The sequence below is a fragment of the Corvus cornix genome, chromosome 27 (genome assembly GCF_000738735.6).
Source record: "Corvus cornix cornix isolate S_Up_H32 chromosome 27, ASM73873v5, whole genome shotgun sequence".
NCBI lineage: Eukaryota > Metazoa > Chordata > Aves > Passeriformes > Corvidae > Corvus > Corvus cornix.
The window spans coordinates 4,272,385-4,296,613 of record NC_046355.1 but is presented as its reverse complement, the minus strand read 5'-3'; the positions used below and the strand labels follow the sequence as shown (position 1 = coordinate 4,296,613).

The following is a 24,229-nucleotide window of genomic DNA, read 5'->3' as shown; positions in this document are numbered from 1 at the left end:
TTCTTATGCCCCTTCCGAACTCTGCAGTTTGGGATCTTGCAGAGGCCACACGAGTAATGACCCTCATTTCTTGCAGTGCAGAGGATTCCTGTAAGAAGCTGCTTACAGGACAACCCCCAAATCTTTATGTCCAAATGTAGCTCTGCAATAGAGCATTCACCATTATTGATGAGGGAAAATTATTACAAGATTAGTTCATTGAAATAATTATTTCCAACTGTAGTTTGCTTTAAAATAATTCTACTGCTGGATTTATTTATTAAAAAACCCAAACCAACAACCCACCCAGTATAAGATGTCACAATAAATAAATAAATAAATATGATTTATGATTAATTTAGGTGGGTTTCAGTTTAATACCAGTACCATTTCCTTGATAAAGAGGTTTTACCAAAGCCTTGTCGTGAATTTTGAGCATCTCCAAATTCTCAGACAAACTTCATCCCACTTGGCCTCTTCCTCACCTCCTACCTCTGCCCTACAGCAAAACTTGTTCCTCAGATTCAGTTTTATTATTGGGGCTCACAGTGGAAGCCACATGATTTTCCATTCCCACTTTTGTAGCTGTGGGAAGAGAAAAAGAGCTCTGGAATGTGCAACCAAGGTCCAGATAATGCATGTGGGAAGGCATGGAAGGGGTAATTGAATTATTTTTCATCTTTATATAACTAAAAATTGGGGGTTCATCTGTGGGTTGTTCATATCTCAAACAATTTCTCCTCCCATCCCATGCACGATGTACAGGAACAACATGGCTCAGAGTCACCACAGGGTGGTTACAGACCCCAGACCTCTTCCCAAACCAGCCATGCTCTGAAAAACACGTATCTTTGGGAATGAGGATCCATAACCCATGTGGAATCCCACAGAGCACGTGCAAGGGAATAAAACGCCGAAGGGAAAAAGCAGCCCCTGGGTACTGAGGAGGGACTTGGAGGTTGGACTTGAAGATCTTGGAGGTCTTTCCCAACCTTCATGATTCTGTGATTTCACAGTGCTCTTCCTCACCTTAAATCAGGGGATTTTTGTAAAATCTGGACAAACTATACCAAATTCACCAAACAAAAAATGACTGTTTAATGCAAACCCAGGCCTTAAACGCGTGGTGCTGTTCCTTTGTGTAAGAAACCTCTGAGACCTTTCATGAATGAATTTGTCAAGGCCCTCCCATCATGTGCTTTTTCCATCCCAATTCATTTTTCTCTGGACTCCCTCTGAATCTGAAATCCGCCTGGGGCTTCAAATTGAAGCCTGAAAGGAACCCAGCTGAGAAATTTCTCTCCTTTCCCCAAAACATGAAATTTTCTCTCAAACTTGTGCATTCTCAAATCCTGGAACTGAGATACTCCCAGCCCTGTCTTCTATTCCTGTAACATAGCAAGGAGTGATATTTTTCCACACTGAAAAGCTATTTTGGGTCATTCTTCACAGTTACTTTTCTATTTTACATTAATTTAAATTTTTACAGTCATATTTTCCCCACAGGCATCTGCACTATAACTTGGGAGGAAAGAATTGAAAAAAATAACCTTCTTTTAAAGGAATTCAGATATTTTTAAAGTGTTTTTTAAGTGTTGTACGGGGTATATGAAAGATAATATAAACTGAATTATTTATTATAAGTGTTTGTACATTTATGTTCACAGAATGGTTTGGGCTGGAAGGGCCCTTAAAGCTCACCTTGTTCCATGGGCAGGAACACCTCCCACTATTCCAGGTTGCTCCAAGCCCTGTCCAACCTGGCCTTGGGGACTCCCAGGGACGGAGCAGCCACAGCTGCTCTGGGAACCCTGTGCCAGGGCCTCCCCACCCTCAGGGAAGGATTTCTTCCGGATTTGTTCCTTTGGTTTTGCCTTTTTCACACAAACATTTATATACCATTTATTGAGAACAGCAGGAGCACAAAGCCTGCAGCTCGGGTTTGTTGATTCACTGCAGTCAACGCCACAAACCTCGGAATCTTCAACCCTTGTCAGAGCTGCATCCAACCATTCCAACTCACCTGGATGGGAATCCATGGCTCCCTGGCCACCAGACCACCCACGGCCACACCCGAGTCCTTCTGCCACTACAGCCACCTGAGCTGCTGCATTTCCAGGCCCAATGGGCACTTGGCAGCACTTTTACCCTTAATCCTGCCCAAAGCTCAGCTTAGCACCCCTGACAGCCGCAGCAGAGGAGGGATCACAAAACTCCTCTACAACCCAAAAAAGGGAAAAGCTAAATACCAGCATCATCACTGAATCATCATGGAATGGTTTGGATTGGGAGGAACTTTAATCATCCTCATCCCATTCCACCCCTGCCATGGGCAGGGACACCTTCCACTGTCCCAGGTTGCTCCAACCCCTGCCCAGCCTGGCCTTGGGCACTTCCAGGGATCCAGGGGCAGCCACGGCTGCTCTGGGCAAGAGGTGCTCCAGCCCCCAGGGAGCCAGGGCCGAGAACCCCATCCCCAGTCACTCCTGCTAACAGAGAAGGAGAAAACCTTGCACAGCAGCTTATGTTTTTCTATAAGCAGCTTATGTTCCTGCATAAAATATACTGAATTTATCCCATCTACAGCTTTTCCTCCTGTTTTCCAAATAATTAAAAGAGCAGCTTAAAAGCAGGGTTTTTTGGCATCAAAAATATTTGCACTATCCCAACCAGAAAAGCAAAATATGACTTTCCCAGGGCTGTGCTGATTTAGCAAAGCTTATAAATAACCCTAGGCTTCCAGCTATTGCCATTGGAAAAAAAGAAATGAATAAAAGGAAAAGACTATTGTGTTCACAAATAAACATGGCTGTTTCTAAGCCAAATTTCTACAATAATCAATATTATACATTAGCAAACATCAAGCACAGCGAGCCAAGGGCACCTATCCCAAATATTCAATCTACTACCAAACATTTCTTCCTCTGTGCAGTAGAATGTTCCATGTGAAAACAAATCTTTCTTGATTATTTTTCTGATAAGAAGGTATTAGAAATGTGAAGCCCCTAATACACAAAAAAATCAATCTTTGCGAGGCAGGGAAAAGGAAGGAGATGGAGTCACCAGAGTGAAAATATGGCCAAAACACTGTCATTGCAGTGATACTGTTAGGAAAACCCACTCTCAATATGCTAAATAAAACTAGAAACACTTAAAAATAGCAATGGACCCACAAGTCCTCCAAAGATTTCTTCTCTTCCTGCTCCCATGCAACAAAAAAGGTTCTTCATAAAATCATAGAATTATTAAGGGTGGAAAAGACCTCCAAGATCAAGTCCAATGTTTGACCAAAATCCCAATGCCCACCCAAGCCCTGTCCCCAGGTGCCACATCCACACTATCTTTTGAACAGTTCCAGGGATGCGACTCCACCACTGCCCTGGGCAGCCTGTGCCAATGTCTGACCACCCTTTCAATGAAGAGATTTTTCCAATATCCAACGTGAACCTCCCTTGGCACAACTTGAGGCTGTGTCCCCTTGTCCTGTCCCTTGTTTCCTGGGAGCAGAGCCTGACTTCCCCCTGGCTGCATCCTCCTGTCAGAGAGTTGTGGAGAGCCAGAAGGTCCCCCCTTCTTTTCCTACTCACATGCAACCAGAAGGGTCTTTTTGAGCACCATTTCTTTCACAAGGCAGAAAGAAGAGGCATTTTCCCCACTGCATCATTTGTGACTGCAGAGTTTCTAACTACATGGGGTTTTTGCACACCCACCTGGTCTCCGCGCGCAGTCCCAGCCCGGCAGATACTCACAGTGCTGTACACAGCCGAGACGGTCGGAGTGAAGATCCGATCCTCGAGGGGCTGCTGGACAGGACCTCGGGGGATTCTGCAACACAGCAAGTCAAGGAAAGCAGCGTGGAAGGCAGGGCTGTGTTCAGGGGCACACCCAGGGGCACCCCCGGGACCCTCCGACCCCTCGGGATCTCCCGTGGCTCCAAAGGCAGCTGTTCTCGCACACGCAGCGAGGGAACCAACGCAAGCTCGTCGCCGAATAATCCACAAAACCTTGGGCCTGTCAGGAGCATCCCCCACCTCTGCTTTTATTTGAAAGAGTAAGGGAAAAATCCCAGAAGCCACAAGGCCTCGGCATTCAGCGGGACAAACCCTGCGGATCAGCAGGGCACCGCCAGACAATGGCAGCTCCTGTTTTGCTAACCACGCAGGAATCCTGCTGGAATTGTTGCCTTGTTTGCCTCTCTTCACCCAGTGACTCCTTTCCTCATCCACCCACCAAAAGAAAGGGCTATCAGAGGGATGGGAGGTTTTGAGGAGCTGCTGCAGGGTGACTTGAAGGCAAATTGCAAGAGTTTTCTTAATTGTAAAGGTATTGTGGAAATCCGGGGGAGGGTGGGAAGGGGAAAAAACTATGCACAAAAATACCCCACAACAGAATCTGGTTTACCTGTGGAATGAAACAGGGGGATGCAGGGATCCAAAAGAATAAAAAAGCCTGACTTGGGTAACACCGTGCAGCCTCACACAGACCTAGGCAATACCCAACGCCCATGGAAATTTTCCTAAATGCTGAAAAATTTTCCTAAATGCCACAATCAGATTTCACCTTCCTGCTGTTTACATTTTACACATCAAAATGTCATGGGACATGAGAACAGCTGGATTGACTGAGGCTCTTGCACACATGGAAAGACACAGACCTCACATGTTAACACAGTGGGATAACTCAAAAAGAAAATAAAGTCACGAAAACACTTCTTGGTTTTGTTCTAACAAGGAAAAACACATTGCTGAGTTAAATTCTGAGCCCAGATTAGTTTGAGTTGAAATTTCAAGAGACTCTTTGCACCCCAAGTTTGATCTCCAAATAAATGCTGCTGCCCAAAGCTTTGCAGGGACCAACATCAGTGACAGGACAGACCCTGCCAATGCTGACACAACTCGACAGCCCTCCCAAGCTCCACAATCCCAACTATTCCCCTTAAAATGCACCAGATGTTAAGGCTGAAGTAAGGACTATTCAGACACCACCTGCTCTGCCCCTGCCGACTGCTCACAGCACATCCCAGCTGGATCAGCTCCTCCTCCAGCAGTGGTGAGGCAAATTTACAGCATCAGAAACACAGAGACAGAATTAAATTTACAATCTCGCTCTACTCTGGCTCTGAACTCATCACTAAAAAGCTCCTGCTCACCAAACAGGCTCAGAAATTGCTCTAAAACTTCTAAGTTTTGTTATATATTCAATGTTTGAGCAGCAGACACAATAAAAAGCTGCTTGATGGGATTACACTGGGAAGAGCCCAGCCCTGACCTTAGCACCACCTTTGCAGGGAGGTCCTGGCCTGTCACCCTGGCAGGTGACAGGGGACAGCCCACGGCCAGCTCCAGGACAGGAGACCAGGAACAGGATCCGGCCCCGCTGGTGCCCAGGCTGGTGCCCATTCACCCTGTGTCTCTTTTTGCCTTTTTTTTAATGAGGGCAGGAATTTGTTTGCAGGGTCTAAAGCTCATCTGCACTTTGCACATCTGCCAGCTCAGGCCCGAGTGGTGTCGTTCGATAAACAGAGAGGTTTTTAACAAACAGACAGGATTTAAAACCCTGACTCAGCCAAACAACAGCAAGATTTATCACAAACTTCAACAGAGCCACTCCCAGCCTTCACCCCAAGGATCTTGCACTCACCCCCGAGTTTTGGAAAATAACAACAAAAAAGCCAAAATCTGGGAGAGAAGGATTAAAAACACACTGGAAGATGGAATGAAAACTCCAATTTCCTGCTGTAGCACCATTCCCTCTCCCCCAGAACATCCCTATGACAGGGATGACAGCCCGAGGCCCAGGACGGAGCTGCCCCCCTTGTGTCACAGCTGAGATTTCCCATCTCCAGGCACTCCTGACAATTCATTGAAGCAATCGCTGCTTCAAAAGGGATCATTCCTGAGTTTGGAAAAACAGTTTCATCCTTGACAAGGTTGGGATTTATTTTCTTATTTTAGAACTTATATAAGTCAGGAGGAAATAATCTCCTTTGAGCAGAGCAACCGCTCTTTTTGCACCCAGGAAGAGCTGCCTGAAGGAAGGAGCAGTTCTGACGGATTTGCAGAGTTTGGAGTCACTGTTTAAGATCTCTCCTAGGAAGGGATGATTCTCATCAGATCCAAAAGAAACCTTTTTAAAATCCTTTTTTCCAAAGGACTTTACCTGGCCACAACACTGATAGGAACAAAATGCCTTAAATTCTAGTAAGCCTTAATGAAATAAAGGTTGGAGAAATTGATTATTTCCAGCATCCAACTTGTGGCATCCATAGACTGACTCTCTGCAAGAAGCTGGGCAAGTGGAAAGGTTCCTGCTTCCCTGAGAGGAGCTGAGCAAGTGGAAAGGCTTCTGGCTCCCAGCAAGCCTCTTGGAGCTCGTTCCTGCTCCCCAGTGGAAACCACCACCTTCCCTCTCCCTGCCACAGGAGTCTGTCCTGGGGTAGCAGCTGCTGTAACTGTGGGAGGAGCAAGCCAGGGTGACAGCAAAATTCATCATGACTTGTGCTAATGAGGCTCTTTTCCTAGGAATGGGTTAAGTGACAGCACGGATACTCCACCAAGGGAGATGAACGGGTCAGGGCAGGCAGGTGGGAAGCAGAACCTCATCCAGCAGCATCATCCCATCCCATCCACACCCACACCACCCCAGGGCACTCACTCATCTGCTCTCACACAGAGATTTTGGTGCCACCGGGGCTGCACATCCCCAAATGCAGCACAAGCCTTGGGATCGCTGCCCTCAGGTTCCTCAGCACACCCAGGCAAGTGCAGAAGTTGAAGTCCAGCCAGCCCAGCCCCACTGCAGCACTGGATTCACCACAGCCAGGAACGCCAGGATGCACTGAGTAACTCAGACAGCTGTTTAGTGTTACTACCCTGCCATGCTGAGATCAATCCAGGAGCATCCTGTGCCCTCCCTCTTCCTCCCCCCTCCTCCTCCCCTATATCCTTGCCACCCTCATCACCGACTAGTGCAACTATGCTCTGAAATGATCCAGGAGGGTGGGAAGGGAGAGGGAAGGGGGGAAAAGCAAAGATAATCCAAACCTCACACAGTTTTCAGAGCTCCTTCCACAGGGAGAAAAGACGAGGAGAGCAATGAAGCAGAAGAGCAGGAGCAAAGAGACCCTCTTGAATCCAAGGAGAACCTCTTAAAGTACCATCAAGGTGGTAAAGTGGAACTGCAGCCTCTGCTTTGCTCATGTCAGGCTGAACGACTCCTTAGAGCTCTCCCTGCTCCATCAGCATCATGCCAGGATCCAGGAGAAGGATGGCAACCCTGGCAGTACCAGCGCTGGATTCTCCTCGTCGCTGTTCAGGGCTCATTAACTCATGAAATATATATTCAAAATCTCACCTAAGTGAGACACTTCTGGCAGATTCATAAAGGCAGGCACAGATGCAGTGGGAGTTCCACCTAGTCCCCATCTGGCTGCAGCAGTGATTACAAGCTGGGGAATTTCGGGAGCTATTATAGACCCAGTGGGAGAAGGAATGCCAGCTGGAAACCAAACAGAATTTTTCTGGAAACCAAAAATCTCCCTAAAAAGAGGAGGATCTCTGTTAAGTAGAGAGCCACAGCCACACTCTGAGGAGAGGGGAATATGTGACTGCTCTGTAAAGCGATTAAGAAAAAAAAAATCCAGCCTGGAGCTGCTGGAGCAATCAGTGACACTGCCAAATGCTGAGCAAAATGACAGCAGGAATTCCTTGCAGAAATCTCCTCCTTATATCACACTTCTCTGCTTGTTCCAGTCATACTACAAAACTGCAATTCTACGAGATTTCTGTGTGCTGTTACAGCCATGAATGACCTGGGAACACACACCAAAATCAGCCCTTCAGCAGGAATTTGTACAGGTTTCTCTGCTCCACCGAGATTGGAGGCAGAAAGAAAGAACATTATTCCATTTTCTCCCAAAATGGATTCATTTTCCCTCGAATGGTGCTTCTCACCTAAGCTCATTTCAACAACTAGCAACCATTTTACCCCAAGCATCGCTGGCCTCTCCTCCCCTTCCAGCTCACAGCTCCAAGGAAGTGCTGTTTCCCAGGAGTAAGAACACCCACGGTACCCACGGGCGCCTATGCAAACACCTCACACCAAACCATTCCAGAACTCCTGATTTTCATCCCTGCCCAGAAACGGAGCCAGTCTCCCACCGGCTTCCCCAGGGTTATATAATCCCCACACGTGTCCCTGCTTGTACCAAAACTGTGCATTAAAAAAGCCAAGGAAAAAGCGTCAAGCAAGATTACAGAAGGGCAAGAAACCACATCAAATTTGAGCATTTCTTTCAGCTTTTTGGAGCAAGGAATCTATAAAACCCCTCCAAGCATGCAGGGATGTGATGGCAGGGAGCTTTACAGGAGCGTGTTTCTCCTCTGCAGCCTCTTCTCTATTCACCATGCAATTAAAATGCAGGAGGTGAACATCCCAACAGCAGAAACACTTCATTGAGCCAGCTGGGAAACCGGACAGCTCTGAAAAGGTTCAAAGGGAAAAGCTCTGCCAGTCATAGCACCTGGAACTTCCCCGGCATCACCCCATCCTTCCCAGCTCCACTGTCCTCCACTCGTGGGGCGAAGCCTTTTGTTCTGCGTGCTCGGTCCTACCTGGCAGTGAGCTCTAGAGAGCTCCAGCAGCGAGATCCAGGGAGCTCCAGCAGTGAGAACCCAGAGAGCTCTGGCAGTGAGATCCTAGAGAGCTGTCAGTGAGATCCCAGAAAGCTGTCAGTGAGATCCCAGAGAGCTGTCAGTGAGATCCTGGAGAGCTCTGGCAGTGAGATCCCGGAGAGCTGGCAGTGCTGGCAGTGAGATCCCGGACAGCTCTGGCAGTGAGATCCCGGAGAGCTCTGGCAGTGAGATCTTAGAGAGCTCTGGCAGTGAGATCCCAGAGAGCTCTGGCAGTGAGATCCCAGAGAGCTCTGGCAGTGAGATCCCAGAGAGCTCTGGCAGTGAGATCCCAGAGAGCTCTGGCAGTGAGCCGCGTCCTGTCCCGGCATCCATCAGCAAAGCCCACGGCCACATCCCATCACAGCCACATCCTATCACAGCCACATCCCATCACAGCCACATCCCATCACAGCCACATCCCATCACAGCCACATCCCATCCGTGCCACGCCAGGCTGGCTCCTGAGCTCTTCCTGCCCATCCCCGCGCAGGCAGAGCTTGAGCTCTTAAAGAGGCAGCACAAGAGGGGACTTAGCAAGGTCTCGGTGGGGTTTGGTACCCAAACACTTCAATGCCACTGAAATCTCGCTGCTTCCCCGATTTTTGTGCTGTGCGTGCAGCGGAAAAGGGATGGGAGGCAGCATCATGCTCTTCTTAGCAAGTTGATAGGGGATAATAATCAAGCCAAGCTTATAAAGGAAAGGATAAGGGAAAAAGATGAACTCCCCCACAGCATGGAGTGGTTGGAAAGCTGCACGGCAATGAACGAGGAGCTCAGAAAGCATCAGTGCTCCCTATCAGAAGGAGAATTAAATCACAGCACAAACTCCTCAGCAGGAAATTTTGCAGCTTGTTTCCCCTCAGCTTTCATCTTGCTACTCCCAAATACAGCACCACGAACCCCTTTACTTAGCAACTACTTCAGCAATCAATTTTCCCTTCAAAACCGATTCCTCTTTCGACAGATCACATTTCAGAAGCCCGAGGAAGGAATGCTGGCAAAGCAAACTACAGCCTTTAAAAAACAAAACAATAACAAAATCCCAAAGCGAACTCCACCAAGTGACACATCACATGGGAAAAATTAAAATATATAAGATCAAAACAGTGTTGTCATCTCTCCATGCTGAAATATGACAACCAAACTGACTTCTTCCAAGGAAAAATAAAAGTCAGGTTACAAAGCAAGTAACTCCAAACCTAGAGAAAGGCAGGACTGATGTTGCCGGGGTGACCATAATTCAATCCTCCTGTGTATCTGCAGAATCCAGCCCCTAATTACAGAGGCCCACACTGATTTCCCCCATTCCCTGTCACCTACACGTTTTCAGCTCTTACAGGACTTGAGCACCCTGACCCTTCACAGCTGAGCCGCTCTTGCTCATAACAGATGACAGACAATTAATATTACAAAAATCAAGACCAACATAATTCAAGGACCTTGGAAAACATTTAAAGACCCCACCTAATAAAATGCTGACCCTCTCTAACCCTTTCCCTTCCTCCATCCAATGACATATGCCATCTCCCATCCTTGCAGAGATCATGTTTCTTTTCAGGGTGTGTTTGGGTGGGGTTTCTTGTCTGTTCAGGGGGTTTTTTTGCTGGTGGATTCCTGACAAGGGGATCAGCCCTTTTGGCTGAGTCTCAAAGGAATGAGGTGGCCTCTGTATGAAAAGAGTGCTTTTACCTCCGTTTTGTCAGCTGGATGCAACTGCTCTTGCACAACGTGATGGGATGTCAAAACAAAGCACAATTCCGAGCCCTGACTATACCACAGGTCAAGCCCCAGTGGAGCACTGGTGCTTCAGTGCTCGGTGTTTATTGTTATTATACCAGGGAAAAATAAAATACAACTTTTTGCTGGCATGAGCACTCAGGAATGTATTAAGAGCTGCAGGTGAGGAATTCCTTAAAAGCCCACGGCAGCTTTACACCAATACTTAATTCTGATCTAAGGACTGTTTCTGGCAAGTCAAATGTTTTAAAAACAGAGGAACACAATAAAAAGTGTTTGCGAAGTGGCAAAAATGGGGTTCATGGTTTAAAAGTACTGAGATTTCTAAAAGAGCAGTACATCATTCCTGTGAAGAGAAGCAAACCTCCAGGGTCCACCACTTTCCAAACAACTTATCCCCAGAAGGATCCGATGGCAAAAGACATTAATAAGCTTGTTTCAACATTTTATGGCCCAGTATAAAGCTCCTTAGTGCCACATGTGTAGTCAATGTTCACAGCCCAACAGCCATTTATCAGACATATAAATTGAAAGTGGATCAATGAAGTGTTTCTACAAACAACCTCTTTAATCCTTCATGTATTTTGTGTATTAAACTGCATCACTGAATTCTCTTTTAAGTTCTTGTTTATGGGCTATTTTATACTTGGAACAAAACCTTAAATAAGGTATTTATCTTCTCCTTTTGTACTAGAAATGCACCTACATAAATATTGTTGATGTTTCACCACTCCTTTATTGCCTCGTTCAAAATCCCCGACTGCAGGACCTGTTCTTTGCTCCCCAGATGAACTCTGAGATGATAACTGGAAGTTATCATCCTGTCCATCCCTCTGCATTAAGTGCTCCTCATTAAACCATCCTCCCCAAGCTCTGTCTGGATCCAAATGTTACAGTGAGGCTTTCCCTGCTTATCCCAGCTTATGCCATGCTCTAAATGAGCACTCTCTTCCTAACAAAATTTGCCTCGAAATACATCTTGAGCTTTTTACCTAATTATGTATCATTAATCTCAGCATCAGCTTCCAAATAATCCCAAACACTGCCTTTCCCTGCTGTCTGCCACACAATGTCCCCTGAGCTGTGCTTGCACGGAGCTGAATGGGAACAGGGAGAGTTTCCCAAAGAAAAGGGGCACACAAATCCCAATGAACCTCAATGCCTGTCAGAAGACAAGCTTTCCAGGGCTGAAAATTGCAGCTTGAAAGGAAAATGTGACCTTCAAATGCTCACTGAACAGCATGCTGTCCCTCTCCTTCCCCCAGCATCCTGCTGCTATTCAGATTCCAGCTCCTCTCCCTTCGGGAGTCCCGACATGTTTTGGGACTCTGCGGATGCGGGCGTTGGCACGTTCGACAGCGCGGCCGAAGAGCCCACCTGGCACATCCCCAGCCCTTCTGCCCGAGCAGCCACTGCAGCAGCCACAGCCACAGCACACGTCCTGTTTGTACCCGAGCACGTCTCCGAATCCTCCAACTCACATCCTCTTAAATCTCCATTCCACAAAATATCCCAGGATCCCAGACTGATTTGGGTTCTGAGGGTCCTCAAAGCCCATCCAGTCCCACCCTGTGCCATGGGCAGGGACACCTTCCACTATCCCAGGCTGCTCCAAGCCCCATCCAGCCTAGCCTTGGACACTTCCAGGGATCCAGGGGCAGCTACAGCTGCTCTGGGCACCCTGTGCCAGGGCCTCCCCACCCTCACAGGGAAGAGTTTCTGCCCAGTATCCCATCAATCCCTGCCCTCTGGCAGTGGGAGGCCATTCCTCTTTGTCCTGTCAGTATCTGTCTGTATAAAAAGCCCCTTTCCCCTCATCCTTTCCCTTCCGACTTTGGTCCACATATGATAATCTCACAGTCAAGCCAAACGGGAATGCCAGAGGAAAGCTGGGGGCTAGGGGGAAGATAACAGAAAAAAAACCCTTTGTTGCAAATGATCTGTATTCCCAGCATCCCACTGATTCCATGATGCTTCCAAATACAGACCAGCAATATTGGGAGCACCAGCTGCAATAGTTCCACCTGCAGACAAGCACCTAATTAGCCAGAGCTCATTACTTCCAGGCTCAGTTTTGCATCTCTGAATTAACCAGCACTGAGACAGCTCACCCACAATAAATCACCCCAGACCTGGCCTCACCCCGCACGGCTCCTCCCGGCGCGGCTCCGGGGGCCGGCAAGACCTGGGCCCCAGCAAACGCCACAAACCCCAAATCAATCCTTCTGCCCAATACAAATGGGTTTCTAAGGGCAACCTGATTTTGTTAGTTCGTCTCTGTCTCCCTCCAGTGCAACCTCAGCATGGAGGCAAACTGGCTGTTTTCAGCTGAGACCTGGAAAGGTTGTTTGGGGTGGAAGAAACTGTGTCTAAACCCTGCTAATCCTGCTGGGATTTTCCTTGAAGCGGGGTGTTGGTGGGTGGGGGACGGGTCTGGAGGCGATGCACGGAATATTTCTGTAACTGTGAACTTTGAGGTGTATTTTTAACACTCCCAGAAGTGGGTTTTCACAGCACAGCCTGAATAAGGTTAAATCCAGGTTTGAACCAAGCTGTGAAATATTAGTAATTACCAAAAAAAAAGCCACAGAGGCTCGCTGGGTCGTGCCTGTGCCAGCTCAAGTAACAAGGTGAACAGTGCGCCAGGAGAGCATCTCTTGCTCAGCTACAGACAACTTCTCACCAGCTGACTTGTCCTCTTCCCTCCATAAAACACCGGCCACTTCCAAATTTTTTCAATTCACATTTTATTCTCAAAATATATGGACTCTTCTAAGAGATGAAAAAGTCAATACATCTCATCAGCTCCCTTCAGCTGGAAATCATGGCATTGCCACGGAGAGGCAACGGCATCATGGGGAAAGTACCGATGTAGCCCTAAAATTCCACTTAATTTTAGGAGGGTTATTTATGATTGTACTTGCCCATGTTAATTGAAACTCCCATTAGGCTGCAGGAAACAGGCAACGCTCAGGAACCTGGAGCAGCCCCATTTGTCTTCCAACAGTCCCTCCTGCTCCGATTCCTCACGGATCTATAGCCAGAACTCCAGGCCAGGCACCTTATAAACAGCCCAAAATATTGAGGTGGGGAAAAAAGGCTTAACAAGGTGAGCCCTGGAGACTCCAGCTGAGTTCTGGAGAATCGACTCTAAGTTAGGGAGGACTTTGGTGGGCCAACAACCCACGGAGATATTCCAGATGAGGCCTGTACTCCAAAATGCACCCAAAGAATTGGAAGCAGAGCTGTGTTACACCAGCAGCACGCACACCCAGCCAGCTCAGAACAGCTTGGCCCCAAAAACAGAGCCCAAAAGTCCCAGGCAGGGCAATGCCTGGAAGCTGGGCTCATGCCATGTGATAAAGGGCTATGTCTCCTAAAATTCCATTAAATGACTCCAGATCTCTGCTGGAGCTGTGCTGCTCTCAGCTTTCTGCCCAAGGAGAGAGCCAAGGTGTGGGAATGAAGGATTTTGGTGCTGCTGCTCTTTACATCCACATATTAAAGGCAAACCTGGTTTTTTGTTTGTCATCTTAAGGTCTACACCAAGACATCATTTCCTTATTTCTTAAAACAAGTACCAAGTGATCAAAACACAGGGCCAGAGTACTCAGAGTGTGTTTGTAAGGATCCTACAACATGTAAATGCACATTTACAGGTGATTCACAGGTATATAAAAGCAGGGAAAGAAAACCTGCCTCTCCCTGTTGTTGTTTCAGGAGACCTACACGTTCCCAGGCACCAGCCAAGTGTGGGAATAAATCACATCCAACATACCCTAGGGAAGGTATTTGTCACCCTGCTACCACAACTGGGGTGACTGTTCTTGGAGAACCCACTTCCAGCTGTCTGGGAAGTCTGTGGGTCAAGAAACCATTGAGGCTTCCAAAGCAGCAGGACAAGGATGGGAAAGGAAATCATAGAATGGTTTGGGTTGGAAGGGACCTTAAAGATCATCCAGTCCCACTCCATGCCACGGGCAGGGACACCTTCCACTATCCCAGGTTGCTCCAAGCCCCATCCAACCTGGCCTTGGACACTTCCAGGGATGGGGCAGCCACAGCTTCTCTGGGCAACCTGTGCCAGGGCCACACCACCCTCACAGGGAGGAATTTCTTCTATTTATCTAACCTAAATTTCTCCTCTTTCAGTTTGAACCCGTAACTCCTCATCCCATCACTACAGCTCCTGATGAAATCAGCTTTTAAGCTGTTCCCTCCTTACGACACAACTTCCCATCACTCAGTCCCTCCTCCCAGACCTTTCATTTTTGCTTTTAAAACTCCAAATCCAGCCCTAAGTTCCTATCAGGGGACGAGTTAATTGGGAAAGAAAGCATCTGCAGCAGCTGGATGCTCTCAGAGCTATCCCTGGGCAGCTCCTAGCAGAAAAGAGAGAACAGACAAGCCTCTGCTCTCAAGGCTCCTGAGGGCAAGGGTAAGCACCGATGGCACCTACAAGTCGTCAGGCGGCATCAGAGGAAAATTACTGTCAGGAAGGTGTAATCCAAAGGGCAGGATCCTGCAGGCATGGATGAAGAGGAGGTGGAGGATTAAGCTGTCACCTGGGGGAAGGCTGCCCCATAAAATGCTCCTGGTGTAGACTGCCTAAGCACATCCCTGCATAGGACTGCAGGGATGCAGTAACCCCAGAGCGCTGCTGAGGCAGATCTGAACATAACCTGGTGATCCTAAACATCAGAATCATGGAATCATTAAGGTTGGAAGAGTCCTCCAAGATGACGAGGTCCAACCACTAACCTGGCACTGCCGTGTTCACCACTAACCATGTCCCCAGGTGCCACATCCAAACGTTTTTTGAACACTTCCAGGACTGGGGACTCCACCACTGCCCAGAGCAGCCTGTGCCAGTGCCTGACCACCCTTTCAGTGAAGAGATTTTCCCAATATCGAACCTGAACCTCCCCTGGCTCAACTTGAAGCCACTTCCTCTCATCCTGTCCCTTGTTCGCTGGCAGGGGGTGGGACTGGATGAGATTTAAGGCCCCTCCCAGCCCAAACCATGTTTGGCTTCTATATAACCCAAGAACTTCATTCAAACACAAGAAACCTTCATGATTCCTGATGAAGAAGCTTTTCCAGACATCCTCACATTCCGAAATAATTAGCATTTTAGTGGCAGTTCACAAGCCTAAATAGCTCAGCTGCTTCTTTTAATTAGAAGATTTTTATGCAGCTATTACACCCCTGCTATTCCCTGAAATGAGACAAAGCTCTGAAGCTCCCCTGCCACCCAAATACTTATTTTTGTGGCCCTGACAAAAATAAAATCCCTTAGTGTCAGCCAGCAGACTGCCTACCTCTACACCAACACCTCACCTTGCTGCCGCCCTTCCAACACAAAAAAAATCTCATCTGTCTATTCAAGTAAAATGAAAGTAAATAAATAATACTAATTACAATAATAACAACAACAATAATAATTTATCGTGCAAGTGACTTAAGTCACTGGCTGTTACTATTTTACATGGCTCTTACATTGCACATCTCATGCCTTCAAAACACAAGGGGCAATCCTGGATCAGAACCAGAAAAAGCTGGGAAAAAGCCCAAGTCCTCCATCCTGCAATTCCTCCATCAATCCATGCCTGGGTGGCCAGGTAGGGAAAGAAACAGAGCCTTCAAAGGTGCTGCAAATAGATCTAAAAGATGATCTTCCCCTTGCACCCCCCACCTCCATGGAGTGTCCCTTAGAAACCTTCTGGAGCCCTGTTAATTACAGGGGCAAGGGGGAATAATTCCAGGTCATGGGGTAGCCCCAGTGTCCCTGGGAAAAGGGAAGAAAACAAAGGCATGGTTCCCTGAGGGCACAGTGCTTCCCTAGCCCCTGCCACAGGCACTGGGGTCAGCTTTCATGGGATCCCAAACCAAACCAGGCACCCAACATTGGCACCCACAGCTTCTGCCACCTCCCTCAGCAAGGAATAATGTTCCTCAGAATGGACTAAGGATCACAAGATTCCTTGGTGAACCAGCTCAGCCTGGTGATTCAAGAGAAAACTATTTTTTTTTCCTGGCTGGGTGAAGTTTTCCGTGGATTCCGTGAGCTGATTTAAATCACCAAAGGCTCACATGATCATCACTTCTGAGACCAGGGTAAAGACAGCCCAGTCAGCAAAGGCAGATCCACTCTTCCCACTGCAGCTCAGAGGGACATCTCTCATCCCAACATGAAACCACATCCATGAAAGCACCCCCAGAACATCCCAAAATCCACACTGTGAACCAGAGGCCCGTGCCTGTCTCAGCCGGGGCAGAACTCCCCATCCTGCTCTGTGGCTTTGCCTCTTCTGCATTCCAGCGGAGGGACTGGGTATGGCTACGCACCAGGCTCTTCCTACACACCATGCTCTTCCCTCCTTCCCTGCTTCCTCATGTTTCCACACCTCCATGACAGTCGTGCTGGAGCCAGGAGAACGGCCCCGAGGGGCCACAGTGGATTCTCAAGCTATGAGGAAGGAAGTAAAGCAATGGGCGTGTTCACACCAGCTGGAGTCACAAGGAGCCCTGTGATTCTCCAAGATTATTTTAGTCCTTCATGTGAGATGGCAGGGAGGTGAATCTTGGTAGGATGCGGCTCGTTCCTGAGGGATGGAGTCTGTGTAGGTGAAGAGAACTGGTGCAGAGCAAATGAGCAAGAACCAACACAGACACCACAAGGACCACTTGAGCCTCACGCCAATATGGGCCCCCCAGGACAGGACACAAAACTTGTCATGTATTTACTAAAGAAAAAATAAGGAAATATGTGGGAAAAGCAACACTTTATCTGAGAACAGATTTCCCTCTGCTTCCCTTCAACACTGAGATTGTTCTCTATGCTACTACCTGATTTGAAGGCTTCTAATTCTTTAATTAGCAATTCATTTCAGTGCCATTAGTTCATTAACACACTGAAGCTTTCAGGAGATGTTTTACATACCACCTTGAATGTGTCAGCTCTTGCCTTCCTTGGAAAGACACTTTGGGAAGGGCACCCTTCCACCCGGAGCTGTGTCCAGCAGCGCACGATCCCATCCTGTTCTATGGGATGGGTCCAAATCCTGCAGCTCCACCCCTACGAATGCTCCCAGTATCGTTTAAAAACAACACCCAACTGCTACGGTCACAAGCTGAGCTGCAATGGGTGTCTGGGATCTGTCCCTTTGGGATCTGTCCCTTCACAGCCCCCTGACCAAACACCACGTGCAGTATGACCCAAGCGGTGACCGTAATGCAGGAGGGTGTTTGGAAGGCAGAATTCCAAGGGAAGACAAGTTTATGCAGGGGTCAGGCTGCAATTTCACGTCATCTGCCAGGCGAGGGGCTTTAAATTATTCCTTTTTCTGGCTTAGGGATTAAGTGCTGTGGGAAAGGAGATCACCAGCACTGGGAACAGGGAGCGAGGAGAGATCACGAACAGAGTCCAGCCTGGAGCTCATGAATTATCCCCTACCCCTTAGTGTGGAACAGCATTTATAGGAAGTGACACTAAGTGGAGCATTGAGCACTAATTTACACCCAGGGAATCTTTTTAATGGACATAACAAGAAAAAATAACAGTCAACACCGGAAAAAAGTAAAATCAAGGAATCTACTATTGAACTCCAGGCATGAAGTCTCGCAATTCAAGATATGGGGCATTCCCACCTGGCACAAGGAGCTACAGGACACATGTCTCCATGCAGGTAGTTCCCTCCAGCCATCTGAGGACTTCAAAGCAGAAGGGAGGGGAGGGAGGAGGTGACCATTTGCGTTTAACTATAAAGTTCTTTATCAAAAATTCATTAAGGTTTTAGCCTAATGGAACTAGAGACAGAAGGCTGCAGTCCTCCCTCAACCCTGTACAATGAAACCAGGAGATAATTGTCATTTAGCCTTCTTCCATGCGAGAATTATGCCCGGAAGCTGCTGTACATCCACAGCATCAAACCTGTGGCTGCTCCCAAGCTCAAGTCCAACGTAAATCCATATATAATCTACCTACATAAGTGACCAAGGAACAAGACTTTTTAAAACATCCCATAATACCACAGATATGTGGCTGCTACTCAGCCAGCTTCCTCTTTTTTGTGATAATTTCGTATGAAGGTCCTCAGAGGAAGCAATGATGGTATTGGAGGACAAACTGCTTGTTAAGGAAGGAGCTTCCAGCTCGTGCTACTTCAGCACAGGAAGTTTTCTGGCACAGCTTGAGAAAGAGTAATTCAGCAGCAGCTTGTGCAACTGGCTGCACTCTGCTCTAAGCTGATGAAGTGATGGTGTTATCTGGGATCCCAAGCTCATGCCTTCCTTAGCTGAGGGGGTCCCTCGAGGTGGGAGGCAGCTTTGAGGTCCAGGATCCCAAGGAGCAGCTCACCAGCACTACCATGGGGTGCAGCTCTTGGGAAAGCTCCCAGGACAGGGGAGATCACACCAGGAGTTCCCTCACAGAGCCACAGGAACAGGGACAAAGATCACCAGGAAGCCTTTTGGGGCATTTGTCCTCAGTGTAGCAAGGAACCATATCCATCACTAGAGGGGTCAGGCACACAGATATTTACGCCATCACTGGGAACCTCCATGCTGGAGGTGGAAGTTTTATGCCCGTTTTACTGGAGATACTAAAGCCTCTTAAATTCAGGAACAATTAAAAGCATCCTCATGCTGCACAGCAAAAAATACAGAGCAATGTAGATTTTTAAGCAGATTTAACTGAATACAATTTTCCTGGATGCCTGAAGTACCACATGTGGCTTTTCCAACAGTTATCACATCCCTATCTGCATAAAGAGCTCTTATTTCATAATCTTCCATAATGCTTTAAGATGAAAAGTATCCCGCCCTTCCTATTTCTCCTGAGTCATCTCACTTTTCGTGCTCCTCTACTTTCCCAGCAAACGCCAAGGTTACGACGCACTAAGATTCTCCTGGGCAAATGGTGTCATTTGATGGCACAAGAACTGAGAGGTGTAAGAGCCACTTATGCAACCGAGTGGCTTTAATGTAAGCCAGGAGTATCCGAGGTCAGCACTCACCTGGGCAGCACAAACACAGCCCTGATTTTCCAAGGGAGGAAAAGCTTCTCTGGATCAGACAGCAGCACAACACCCCCCCCATTTCCCGTGCAGTTATGCTGCTGCTACCAGTAAAGTAACTTTTCATTTCCCCAGACAGTGCTGAAATATAGTCCTTAAATATTGTACAGGAACAGCAACTCAGGAGCATTTCTAAGGTTTGCATCCAAGTTTGGACAAAGTCCTACCTGGATATTTGCATTATATCAAATAAAAGGGATGGATTTACAACTTTTCCACCTATGATTAGAACCCAATACTCCTTTAAAAAAATAAAATAGGGGCTTATCACGAATACCTACAGCATTTTTGCCCCAATTCTGCCAGCAGAAGTTTCACTAACCATATCCTTGGATGGATGTGCAAGTCTGTACCTGTTATGTAACATCAGCTGATGTTTCCTGCAATTGGTGCTGAGTACAGGCACAGCCAGACCTGCATCCCTGAACACTCCAATCCCCCAAAATCATCACTTTTTTAGCAACAAATGATGAGAATGTAAAAAAACCCCCAAAAACCTAGCTCCCTCAAAGCCAGGCAAATTCACATTTAATCTAAAGCACTTTGGTTAAGTCTGTGTCCCTTTGGCTGAGTCTGTTTACTTAAAAAAGGAATTTTTAAGGACTCATAGACAAGGAGTTTGCAAAACTGCAGAGACAACTGAGTTCTCCTTAAGGAAAAAGAGATGCTGTAAAATTCCAAAGCATCCAAGCCCAGCTAACCCATGGAGCTCTTCAGAGACCATCCCCATTAATTAACGTGTGCTAAGCTGAGCTGTTCACAACTTCTCACACACGTTCACTAAATGGATTGACAATTCACTTACAGTAAATGCACGTGATTTCAAGATCTACTTAAGTAAAGGTCCGAATTTTTATAAACCGCACGCAGGACCTGTGGATTTGTGTGAGGTTTCTTAGGGTCATGGATCAGAGTTTGCTTGAGAAGTTGCTTCTCCAGTTAAGTGGAATATTAAGCATGCTGCCTCTCCATATTTTAAATATAACCAAGTGATTGTATCCACATCCTGTGATGTGTTCCTCCATATTTAAGGGCACAGAGCCAAGAGAAAGCATTTTGCAGGGTCAGCTATTTCATCAGCCATCCTCACTTTTACGTAACACACTTTCTTCCCTTTCATCCCACGGGTTATTAATCTTTCCCCTATTCCGATATAACCAACGGCGGTCTTGAAGGGGAAATCCAACTGGAAATCCCCAGAAGGAGCTCCAGATCTTGAATTCCAATTCATTTAATCACACTTGCCATAGCCTGAAGTACCTGGCCTTGGTTGCATAAAAAGGCTTTTTCCTCTTGCTGTTTAAGTGGACACTTCCATTTGGGTTGACTCACACCCAACGTGCCCAGAGACGCTCCTGAACCACCACGGTGACCCCATACAAGGCCTTCTGTAAAAATAAGAAATCAAAAAGCTTTTGGGAGGCCAAGTGAGGATCTGTGCACAGAGGAAGGACAGAGAAGGCTGTTTTCCAAGCACAAGTGGGTGCTCAGCCAGGTGGGTAAATGTAATCTTGATCTACACCTTGCAGTGACAGAGCCCCGTGGCAGCAGGAAGCACATTGTGGCTTGTAGGGCAGAGGAGAAAAGCCCACATGGCACTACTTTAAGGACCATCTCTGTCACGGGTGGGGTCACAGAAACCGTCACAGGTGAGGTGAGGTGCTGCCATGGCACCTAAGGAAAAGCCAACACGTCCAAACACTGGCTGATATGTACCATGGCAAATCCCAAAGCAATCCATGCATGATCCCACAGACAGCAGGGAGTTACTTTCTGCTATTTACTAGAAAAAAAAATTCCCTGTTATCACAGAAAAAGGCGTCCTGAAAAAGAAAAATCCTTTAGGAATCTCCTCCTAATTGAAGGGATTGGGGCAGTGAAGCTTTGACTGTTATTGTTGCTTCCAGGGTTAAAAAACCCTCCACCTGAGGAAAGCCTCATCCCACTCAAACACACCCCACAGGCTTCATCCTCTCCTGTTTCCTTAACAGAAGAGCTGGTACACATCCAGGAAAGCAGGGGCTCTTGAATGGAAAAATCCGAGCACTTTTTAGGACCCTCTGAGTGGCGCTGGAAACCTGAGATGAGCTGAGCTATGGACACACCCACACGAGGTCGTTTACTGCACGGCAGGCGCAGAGTTGGGACCAGCAGCCAAGAGGAGAAAGAAACATTAAGGCACAGAACAGTGCTCAAGCAAAAACAGTTAAAATTTCACCATACAGCTCCTATGAAATAGTGAAGAATTAATTTTATTATGGATAAGCTGATTGCCACTTTGATTATTTTCATTTTATGTTGCTTGACCTGATCTGCTCCTTTGTAAAGAGTTGCTGAAATCTACACTGAACAATCAGCTTTCGCATGTCTTCCCAGCTCCTGAGTCTCTCATACTCTCACTGCAGAAGAACAGGGACTCCCATGTGAGCAAAAGTTAATAATAACAATAATAATCATCATCATCTCATTTTTTCCTTCAATAGCATTAATCCCCTTGGCTCTGGACATCAGAGGAAGAGCACTTGACTCCAGAACAGAGCTTCTGTTTCGTGACGTCTGTAAGAGTGTCAGAACCGGTCCATGAGTAACGACTGTGATGTGTCTGCCTGAGCCCAGCTGATCCCCACGGGAGTCAAGGTCCCACTTGGAGCTTCCATGCAGCCCTGGAGCACATCTGCTCCCCAGCCGCCAGCCAACCCCCGAAGCACAGTGACCAAGCGCATCTCCCAGACCCTATTTCAGGATTTTTGCAAGCCCAGGGACATCTCCTCTGTAACCTCCTGGAGGTGGAGCAGGAGGAACAAGGCATTTCGGAACTTCCCAAGACTGTCACAGCAAGAACAGTGAGAAACAAGGTTTGAAAACCAAGCTGAGCGAGCAGTTGGTTTGCTCCTCTTAAATTGCAGCTCCTGCCCTTTCTCCTCCTCCATCATGAACCAAGCGACAACCAAGGCTGGGTTGAACACCACCGCTGCTCCATCCAACTCACTCCAGTGTCCACACTGGAGTAGAGGATGCCCAAGTCAGCCTTCACATCCTGACCTAAGGAACTTTGGTCAAGGGCCTGGAGTGCCAGGACAAGGGGGAATGGCTTCCCACTGCCAGAGGGCAGGGATTGATGGGTTATTGGGAAGAAATCCTTCCCTGTGAGGGTGGGCAGGCCCTGGCACAGGGTGCCCAGAGAAGCTGTGGCTGCCCCTGGATCCCTGGAAGTGTCCAAGGCCAGGCTGGATGAGGCTTGGAGCAGCCTGGGACAGTGGAAGGTGTCCCTGCCCATGGGATGAGCTTCAAGGTCCCTTCCAACCCAAACCAGAATCCACTGCATTCTGCCCACTTCTGAAGCCTGATAATTTTTCACACTGCTCAGCCTCCCAGGATGAGGCGTCTACATTGATTTGGGAGCAACCCCATGGAACGTGGCAACGCTTTGCTGCCTGAATTAAAAGACTCAGCTCTGAGCCTGGCACTTAGATACTTTGCAGGGTGAGTAATGAGCAGCAACTAATGACTCTCTGCTCATCCCCACCGGCAGAAGAGGCCCTGGGATCCTGCCTTCCCCTCATGGCCTGGGGCCTCCCAGTCTCTGAATGAAGAACTCCCGACCCAGCCTGCGCCAGCTTCCGGGACTCAGGCTCTTCAATACCTCCTTTGAGGTCTGACAGCTGACTCGCTCTTTCTTTGGAGAGATGTGGGTGATGGTAGAGCATAAGAAATGGATTTTTATGGCATTTGGGAAGAGAAAAAAGAAACCTGGGGTTCTCATCCCCCCTAAAGCTTTTGAAAACCAGTAACTACTTAGTAAAAGGAACAAACAGCAGTGCCAGATATTCCTTATACACCTGAACTGTGGTTCCCTACCCCACTCCCTGCACTGATTTTGGCATGAGGTCACAACAAATCATCTGTATCCCCACAGAATAAATCTCCATGTACCTATTTCCAAGGAGGTTCAGACTTTCAAAGGAAAAAAACAACAATGTAAAGAGACAGTGATGAAATGAAACAGAACCATGTGCATGAAAAGTACTGTGAAAATTAGTAAGAGGGTGTGAAAAAGCAAGTTCATATTTATTTCCTAGGAGAAGAGCTGGAGCTGCAAACACACGGATGGGAGGGGAAATTAAGGAAGAGAAATGCAAGAACCTGAACAAAAAGGAGAGCTGATCCAATTCTTTCAAAGCCCAGCAGCTGGGTGCAAATGCAGTCACTCTCAGTACAAGCCCCACAGTAAAACAAAGGAGCAGCTCCTCTTCTAACCCTCTGACTCATCTCCTGCGTTCCATATCAGGGAAACAGAAATCCCCAAAATCAGCCCGAATAGGAAAGCGACCACTGCCCCAGCTCCAGTGGTGTTTTCATCACCACCCAAGTCAAACACACACATTTAATGTGCCGGGTTCTTCCACCCTGGGGGCCTCCGCGGGTGCGTTTGCCAGGTCAGCTGAGCCAGTATAAGAGGCACACAATTGGATTTTATGTTTTTGGATAGCAAAGGCTTAAGGGACTAAAACAGGGATTGTCCTTTCCCATGGCTGATGGAGGGACAAACTCATGTAGTTTAGAGGGTCAGCACCACACAAGTGTGGTCAAGACCCCTCCTAACTCAGCTACATCAATCCCCTCCCAGACATCCTGGAGCTGCTTCTCACCTCTGCACTCTGACAACACTCCCACTATAATTAATTATCTGATTTAAGAGTTTCAGGCTGACGGTTCTGCATTACAAAAATCTCTCTTTACTCAAATCTAATCAAACTGAGGCCG

General features: G+C 47.5%; 1 protein-coding gene across 1 annotated transcript in view; it reads right to left on the bottom strand.

Annotated features, from left to right (window-relative positions):
• Positions 1 to 24,229, bottom strand: part of EIF4G3 (eukaryotic translation initiation factor 4 gamma 3) — a 142,021-nt gene that overhangs the window by 96,614 nt on the left and 21,178 nt on the right. The window contains 1 exon segment of the mRNA XM_039565796.1: positions 3,729 to 3,804. The gene's annotated coding sequence lies outside the window, so the exon portion shown is untranslated.